Source organism: Leucopleurus acutus (genome assembly GCF_964270905.1).
Source record: "Leucopleurus acutus genome assembly, chromosome: 5".
Classification (NCBI taxonomy): domain Eukaryota; kingdom Metazoa; phylum Chordata; class Mammalia; order Artiodactyla; family Delphinidae; genus Leucopleurus; species Leucopleurus acutus.
The window spans coordinates 56,318,267-56,327,832 of record NC_139147.1 but is presented as its reverse complement, the minus strand read 5'-3'; the positions used below and the strand labels follow the sequence as shown (position 1 = coordinate 56,327,832).

At 39.0% G+C, this 9,566-nt stretch overlaps 1 pseudogene across 1 annotated transcript; it reads right to left on the bottom strand.

The window, feature by feature from the left end:
* Positions 1-6,853: 6,853 nt before the first annotated feature.
* Positions 6,854-7,075, bottom strand: LOC309961923 (small nuclear ribonucleoprotein G-like; annotated as a pseudogene). The gene has a single exon. The product of its transcript is annotated as a small nuclear ribonucleoprotein G-like (transcript).
* Positions 7,076-9,566: the final 2,491 nt, after the last annotated feature.

The window sequence follows — 9,566 nt, the reverse complement described above, 5'->3', positions numbered from 1 at the left end:
ATGGTTAGCGGAGGGGAAGGGGTGGGGTGTGGATGAAATGTGTGAAGGGGGGTAATTGTATGGTAATGATGGTAACTAGACTTATATCAGTTTTGTAGTGTACACAAATATCGAATTACTATGTTGTACACCTGTAACATAACGTTATATACCAATTTTACCTCAATATAAAAGAAATGTTTGTTAGAATACACCAGTGAAGCCATCTAGTCCTGGACTTTTGTTTGTTGGGAAGTCTTTGATTATGATTCAAACTCCTTACTAGTAATCATGAAAAAAAAAAAGAGATAAATGATGGAGAGCCCACAGTTAAAGTGACTTGCATCCCAATGATTGCTATGCTCTGTCCTCGCCATCCTCAATGTTGCCTGATGCTTTAAGTACAGATGGGAATGTCTGGATTCTGTACTGAGGTTTACCAAAAAATGACTGTTACTGCTGCTTCAAGTACTAGCTATATAGAATGTAATTTGGTTTTATTTTAGTTAATAGATTTTTGTTTTTTTAGCAGTCTTAAGCTTTCAGAAAAATTGAGCAGAAAGTACAGAATTCTCAAACACCACCCATCCTCCCCACCCCATTTCCTCTACTATCAACATCCTGCCCCTGAGAGGCAGTTTTTGAACCTACATTGACCCATCATTGTCACCCAAAGCCCATAGTTTATATTAGGGTTCATTCTTTGTGTTGTACACTCTATGGGTTTTGACCAATGTATAATGACATACTCATCATTTTAGTGTCATACAAAATAGTTTCACTGTGCTATAAAAATGTTCTGTGCTCCACCTATTTAATACTTTCTCCCCCCAGCTCCAGACCACTGATCTTCCTGTCAGCATAGCTTTGTCTCTTTACAGAATGTCATACATTTGGAATCATACAGTAGCTTTTCAGATTGACTTCTTTCACAACAGGAAATGTATTTAAAATTTTTTCATGTTTTTTCATGGCTGGATTGCCCACTTTTTAATGCTGAATACTCCATTGCTTGGGCGTACCATAATTTATCCATTCACATATTGAAGGCCACCTTGGTTGCTTCCAAGTTTTGGCAATTATGAATAAAGCTTCTATAAACATTTGTGTGCAGGTTTTTGTGTGAACATACATTTTCAACTCATTTGGATAAATATCAAGGAACATGATTTTTGAATCATAAGAGTATGTTTAGTTTTATAATAAATTGCCAAACTATCTTCCAAAATGGCTGTACCCTTTTACATTCCCACCAGCAATGAATGAGAGTTCCTTCTGCTCCACATCCTCCCTAGCATTTGGGGTTGTCAGGGCTTTGGATTTTGGCCATTCTATCTTATTTTTTTAATAAATTTATTTATTTTTGGCTGCGTTGGGTCTTCGTTGCTGCACGCAGGCTTTCTTTAGTTGCAGCAAGCGGGGGCTACTCTTTGTTGCAGTGTGCGGGCTTCTCATTGCGGTGGTTTCTTTTTGTTAATTTTTCTGGATTAATTAGTATATTTAGAAAATCGATGTTCAACATGATTGATATAGATGGATTAAGATCTGTATTTGTTTTCATCACCCTCTTTTTGAATTTTTTTGTCTTCCCCTCTTTTCCTTCTCATTTTAGTTGAACGTTTTATATGACTCCATTTTTTCCCCTCTCCTGTATATCAATTACACTTTCACTACTGTTTTTTCTTTGTGTGTGCTTGCCCTTGAGTTTGCTATGGTTACTAGAAATCAAGTTCTTTTTCTTTTCTTTTTTAAATATAAGTCTTTTTTTAAAAATGAATTTATTTATTATTTATTTTTGGCTACGTAGGGTCTTGGTTGCTGTGTGTGGGCTTTCTCTAGTTGCGGTGAGCAGGGGCTACTCTTTGTTGCAGTGTGCAGGCTTCTCATTGCGGTAGCTTCTCTTGCTGCAGAGTATAGGCTCTAGGCACGTGGGCTTCAGTAGTTGTGGCACACAGGCTCAGTAGTTGTAGCTTGCGGGCTCTAGAGTGCAGGCTCAGTAGTTGTGGCACACGGGCTTAGTTGATCCGTGGCATGTGGGATCTTCCTGGACCAGGGCTCAAACCCGTGTCCCCTGCATTGGCAGGCAGATTCTTAACCACTGTGCCACGAGGGAAGTCCCTAGGCTCTTTTTCAAATAACAATATAGCAATTCACAAGTATTGCAAGTGCCTTGTAATATAGTATTTCCAACTCCTACTTCTCCCTTATAACATTGCTGTCATTCATTTTATTTATCCATTTATTTATTTTGAACAAACATATGTTAGATCAATTAGGAATAAGAAAAATAAAAGATTTTATCTCCTTTTACTTCTTCTCTAGAACTCTTCTTTAGAGCTGAGTTTCTGACCTATATCATATTCTTTCTGAAGATTTTTTTTTAAAGAATCCAGGTTTATTAAGCCAGACATTAATTTGCAAGAGATTTGTAAAACAATGTTACTCTTCTGACTAAATTTCTTTATGAAAATATATTATTTTTCATAAAGATATTTATGTTAACATGTAATGGGTTTATTATTTTTAGTGAAAAAATATTTTTAAAAGTTACTCAGTTTTAATGTCTAATCTGGCAAATATTGATAGACAATATTGATAGACAAATATTGATAGACAATATCTCAATAATTCTCAATAATTTTTAAGAGTGTGAAGGAGTTTCAAGACCAAAACAGTTGAGAATAGTTGATCTAGTCCAACCCTCTCTCTCTTGCTCCCCCAATTTTTAGAGGCTTGGAGTGGGAAGGGGCCCTTCCCAGGAAGATTGTGGCTCTGGTCCTGACACTCCATATTTGGTGAAAGCCTTTGAAAAAGATACCTCCTCTCCGGTGTATTCACTCTCTCTTCATTGGGTCCTTATCTGGATTTAAATGTGTTTGAACTTTTTTAAAAAAGGCCTTTCTCTATACATATACCTCCTTCCACCTAACAATTGCTAGGTCCTTGTAACAAACTTCTTGAAGAAATTGTTTACACTCATATCCCTACTTTCTCATCTTTCACTCACTCATTCAATATATTGAGAGCTATGTATCATATAGAGTTTTAAGTGCTCATAACTCAACAATGAATTAAACAAAATCCTTGTTCTTTTAAATCTTACATTCTAGTGAGGGTAGCCATGTCCAGAAAAATTGTCCAGAACTTGTAAATGGGCAGAAGAGGATTACTGGGTCATCTTTCATTGTAGTGCTGGGGTATACATTTGATTGCCTTTATATTGACTAAGCTATCATACAACTTTGTAGGTAGAGGCTAACTTTTAGAAAACTGATAGCAATGAAAATAATTCTTGTCTGAGAACAATGCAAATACTTCCTATTCCTAGTAATGCAAATGGATTTTGTCTAGTAGAGATGGAATCCATTTCCATCTGGTTGAAGAAATAACTCCCAGAATTACAGTTTTTTGCTTCATAGGATATTAGTATTTTTGCAACTATTAGCAAATTCATTTCAGTATTCCTTTGGCTGATAATCTAAATCTCTGAAACTCAAATTCTCATTTGAACAAGTCTTACCATCTTACTGGTTCCCTCATTATTTAAGATAAAAATGGATGAGTAGTTTATTATGATGAATAAAATCTTTGTCATGTGTTCATTTTATATTTTTATAAGAGATATGTTTTCAACCTTTTGAAAATTATTTAGCAGACTAAAAGAAAATAAAATACCTATCAGGTGGTAATAAGTCAAAAGTATAAAACAGGGCAAAAGGACAGCTATTAACTGGTGGTGTAGTATGGTACTGTTTATTTATTTATTTTGCGGCACGCGGGCCTCTCACTGTTGTGGCCTCTCCCGTTGCGGAGCACGGGCTCCGGACGCGCAAGCTCAGCGGCCATGGCTTACGGGCCCAGCCGCTCCGCGGCATGTGGGATCTTCCCGGATCGGGGCACGAACCCATGTCCCCTGCATCGTCAGGTGGACTCTCAACCACTGCGCCACCAGGGAAGCCCATGGTACTGTTTTAGATAGGGCCAATCAGTCAAAGTCCTGCATTACTCTCTCTTAAGTGGAATCCATTCTCTCCTCTCCATCTTCACTGCCACCACACTAATCCAGACCGTTACCTTCTCTCATCTGATCTCCTCGCCTTACTCCTACCTACTCCGATCATAGGCTATCAGATGATCATTTTTATAAACAATTATCTGATCATGTCCCTCTTTTCCACTGGCTCCCTATGTGGAGTCAAGTTTTGTGGGGCCTAAACCTTACACAATTCGGGAGGCCCTCGAGAAAAATAATGCAAAAATTAGGTACCGAGCCTTGAAAGGGGTAGTGTAAATGACAGGTTCTGAAACTTAAGCTTCATTAGCTTCACTATAAATCTGCCTCTGCCTACAAGTCTAGCCTCCTTTTTCTCTACCTCAAGACCTTTCTCCGTACAATTTCTGCCCAGAAGGCTCTTCCTGTCCCCTTTTGCCTAGATAACTCTTGAAGTACTCAGCTCCCGATCCTCCCTGAAACCCCAACCGGATTAGGGACCTTTACAGCCTCTCCCAAGTCCAAGCATCCCAGCAGAGCCAGCTTTCTGTGCAAATGATCCTTCAAAAGATCCCTGGCTGGGCGGGGTTTGCACCTGAGATGTGTCTGTGGGCGGAGCCCCAGGCGAGAATGAGCCGTGGTCCTCCCCGCTTTACGTCCGGAGTGGGGCGCACCACCTCTCCGGAACCTGCACGGCTCCCGTTGCGGTTCCGGTCGGAATTACTGGGCGGCGCACGCCCACTTGGCTGCGCAGGTAGTGAGAGTGCTCGGGTCTTGCGGAAGCGTATGGACTTCGCGACGGTCCCGCGGTGACAAAAGAAGTGGGTAAGATCCGGTGACAGCAGCCTTTTGCCGCCGCCCCTCGGGAAACTTCTCCAGCCCTTCCAATCACTTTCCTCACCCTCCTCTGAAAAATTTCTAACATTTCTTGCGAGACACATCAACTGGTGACCAATGCCCTCAGTTTTTGTCTGAGAAATTATTTCTTCACTTTTGAAGGAAAATTTTGCCAAACATAAAATTCTAAGTTTTTTTTTTCTTTTAGGTACTTTAAATATCGCTTCACTCTTTTCTTGCTTGCATGTTTCCCGACGAGAAGCCATAAATTTCCCCTTTCTCCTTCAGACCTTCATTAGAAAAACATTAAAGCACACTGAAGGGACTTTCCTGGTGGTGCGGTGGCTAAGAATCTGCCTGCGAAAGCAGGGGACACGGGTTTGAGCCCTAGTTGGGGAAGATCCCACATGCTGTGGAGCAACTAAGCCTGTGCACCACAACTACTGAGCCTTCGCTCTAGAGCCCATTCTCTGAAACAAGGAGAAGCTACCACAATGAGAAGCCCGCGCACCACAACGAAGAGTAGCCCCTCCGCAACTAGAGAAAGCCCGCGCAGCAACAAAGGCCCAACACAGCCAAAAATAAATAAGTAAATTTATAAAAAACAAAACAGGGCTTCCCTGGTGGCGCAGTGGCTGAGAGTCCGCCTGCCGATGCAGGGGACACGGGTTCGTGCCCCGGTCTGGGAAGATCCCACATGCCGCGGAGCGGCTGGGCCCGTGAGCCATGGCCGCTGAGCCTGCGCGTCCGGAGCCTGTGCTCCGCAACGGGAGAGGCCACAACACTGAGAGGCCCGCGTACCGCAAAACAAACAAACAGAAAACAAAACACACTGAAGAACTGAAAAAAGCAATACAATGAATACTTATATTCCCTCTACCTAAATTTAGTGTGTTATATTTTTCTAAAGTTGATATATATTACAGCATATATAATATTTTTACTAAATTATTTAAAAGTTGTAGAGATCAAAACCAGAGTTTTTCAAAATTTCACATTTGTTCAAAATGTTTCTAAACAAAATCCAGTCAATGTTTACACATTATATTTGGTTATTAAATCTTTTTCAGGATCAATTCCCCCATTACTTTCTTCATTACTTTTTTTTTTTGGCCCTGCCTTGTGGCTTGTGGGATCTTAGTTCCCCTATCAGGGATTGAAACTGTGCCCTGGGCAGTGAAAGAAGGGAAACCTAACCACTGGACCACCAGGGAATTCCCAGTTACAATTTTTTTTTGAAGAGTCTAAACCAGTTGTTTTGCAGAAGGTCCTACTTTTTTAAAAAAAATTAATTTATTTATTTTTGGCTGTGTTCGGTCTTCGTTGCTGCACACAGGCTTTCTCTAGTTGTGGGGAGCAGGGGCTACTCTTTGTTGTGGTGCGAGGGCTTCTCATTGTGGTGGCTTCTCGTTGCAGAGCATGGGCTCTAGGGTGCTTGGGCTTCAGTAGTTGTGGCGCATGGGCTCAGTAGTTGTGGCTCACGGGCTCTAGAGCACAGGCTCAGTAGTTGTGGTGCATGGGCTTAGTTGTTCCACGGCATGTGGGATCTTCCCGGACCAGGGCTTGAACCCATGTCCCCTGCACTGGCAGGTGGATTCTTAACCACTGTGCCACCAGGGAAACCCCCTCCTTTATTTTTAAAGTATAGTTGATTTATAGTATTTCAGGTATACAGCAAAGTGATTCAGTTATAGGTATACATATACATACATATACTTTTTCAGATTCTTTTCCACTGTACATTTTTACAAGATATTAAATATAGTTCCCTGTGCTATACAGTAGGTCCTTGTTGTTTATGTATTTTATATATAGTAGTGTGTAATTGTTAATCCCAAATTCCCAATTTATCCCTCCCCCCCCTTCCCCTTTGGCAACGATAAGTTTGTTTTCTTTTTTTTTGTTTGTTTGTTTTTGACTATTACAAAAGTTTATTTAGTAAAAAAGTTCAGTAAGAAAATGTACATGACTCAGATTTTATCATAATAAAATGTGGAGAGGGGACACATAGAAGCAGTTGATTTCTCTGGTGAACACAGCCATTGTTTATACTTGTTCCAAGGCTTCTAACATGATGATACTATTTCCTCGTATTACCACCATTCCAGTATTGTTCTGTTGCTCACTAGTTGCCATCTCCACACATTCATCTATCACAAGATTTATAAAGGGATTGAATCCCTACAGTATTCCTTGGACATGTCTGCCACCATTTAATTTTTATGATAACTTCTTGTCCATAAATTTCTTCAACTCGGGAGGGTGAGCTTTGCTTATTATGTGTACTCAGCAAGCTCAAAGATGCCTCCAAACAGAATTTGAGTCATCCCTCATGCTCCAGCAGTAGCCATGTTTGTTTTCTATGTCTGTGAGTCTATTTCTGTTTCGTAAATAAGTTCATTTGTGTCATTTTTTTAGATGCCACATATAAGTGATATGATATTTGTCTTTGTCTAATATACTTCATTTAGTATGATAATCTCTAGGTCCATCCATGTTCCTGCAAATAGCATTATTTCTTTCTTTTTTATGGTTGAGTCGTATTCCTGTGTGTGTGTGTGTGTGTGTGTGTGTGTGTGTGTATTATATATATATATAATATATATGCCACATTTTCTTTATCTGTTACTCTGTTGGTGGACATTTAGGTTGCTTCCACATCTTGGCTATTGTAAATAGTGCTGCTATGAACACTGGGGTGTGTGTATCTTTTCCAACTAGAGTTTTTGTCTTTTCTGGATATATGCCCAGGAGTAGTTTGTTGGATCACATGGCAACTCTATTTTTAGTTTTGTAAGGAACCTCCATACTGTTTTCCATAGTGGTTGTAGCCATTTACATTCCCAGCAACAGTGTAGGAGGGTTCCCTTTTCTCCATACCCTCTCCAGCATTTATTATTTGTAAACTTTTTTTTTTTTCCATGCCATGCAGCTTGTGGGATCTTAGTTCCCTGAGTAGGGATTGAACCCTCGCCCCGGTAATGAAATCGCTGAGTCCTAACCACTGGATCACCAGGGAATTCCATATTTGTATACTTTTTGCTGATGGTCATTCTGACCAGTGTAAGTTGGTACCTCATTGTAGTTTTAATTTGTATCTCTCTAATAATTAGTGATGTTGAGCATCTTTTCATGTGCCTTTTGGCCATCTGTGTGTCTTCTTTGGAGAAGTGTCTGCTTAGGTCTTCTGCTCATTTGTTTGATTGGGTTGTTTGTTTTTTTGATATTGAGGTGTATGAACTGTTTGTATATTTTGGAAATTAATCTCTTGCCAGTCCTATCATTTGCAAATATTTTCTCCCATCCTGTAGCTTGTCCTTTAGTTTTGTTTATGGTTTCCTTTGTTGTGCAAAAGCTTTTAAGTTTAATTAGGTTCCCCCCCCTTTTTTTTTTGCTTTTGTTTCCATTACTCTAAGAGATGGATCCAATGAAATGTTGCTGTGATTTATGTCAAAGAGTGTTCTACCTATGTTTTCTTCTAAGAGTTTTATAGTATCTGTTCTTACATTTAGGTCTTTAATCCATTTTGAGTTTATTTTTCTATATGGTGTTAGAAGATGTTTTAATTTTATTTGTTTACATGTAGCTGTCCAGCTTTTCCAGCACCACTTGTTCAGGAGGCTGTCTTTTCTCCATTGTATATTTTTGCCTCATTTGTCATAGATTAATTGACCATAAGTGTGGGTTTATTTCTGGGCTTCCTATCCTGTTCCATTGATCTATGTGTCTGCTTTTGTGCCAGTACCATACTGTTTTGATTACTATAGCATTGTAGTGTAGTCTGAAGTCAGGGATTCCTCCAGCTATGTTCTTCTTTCTCAGGTTGTTTTGTCTGTTCAGGGCCTTTTGTGTTTCCATACAAATTTCAAAATTTTTTGTTCTAGTTCTATGAAAAATGCCATTGGTAATTTGATAGGGAATGCATTGAATCTGTAGATTGCCTTGGGTAGTATGGTCATTTTAATGATATTGATTCTTTCAATATAAGAACATTGTATATCTTTCCATCTGTTTGTGTTGTCTTCAATTTCTTTCATCAGTGTCTTATATTTGGGGTACAGGTCTTTTACCTCCTTAGGTATGTTTATTCCTAGGTATTTTTATTCTTTTTGATGTGATGGTAAGTGGGATTGTTTCCTTAATTTCTCTTTCTGATAGTTCATTGTTAGTGTATAGAAATGCAATAGATTTCTGTATATTAATTTTGTATCCTGCAACTTTACCGAATTCATTGATGAGCTCTAGTAGTTTTCTGGTAGTGTCTTTAGGATTTTCTATGTATAGCATCACGTCATCTGCAAAGAGTGACAGTTTTACTTCTTCTTTTCCAGTTCGAATTTCTTTTATTTCTTTTTCTTCTCTGATTGCCATGGTGAGGACTTCCAAAACTATGTTGAATAAAAGTGGTGAGAGTGAACATTCTTGTCTTGTTCCTCATCTTAGAGGAAATGCTTTCAGGTTTTCACTGTTGAGTATGATGTTAGCTGTGGGTTTGTCATATTTGGCCTTTATTATATTGAGGTATTTTCCCACTATGGGTCCTACATTCTGAGTGAGAAGATATTACTCCCTTTACCTTACTCTTTTTTTTTCTATTATAAAATGATTACATGCTCATTATATTCAAAAAAGAAATGTAGAAAGTAAAAACTGTATATCTGAACTTCCAAGAGACAATAAGTAATCATATATCAATGGAAGGGTCAGTTCATCAAGAAGATATAACAATTATATCTGTACCAAACACGAGCCCAGGAAT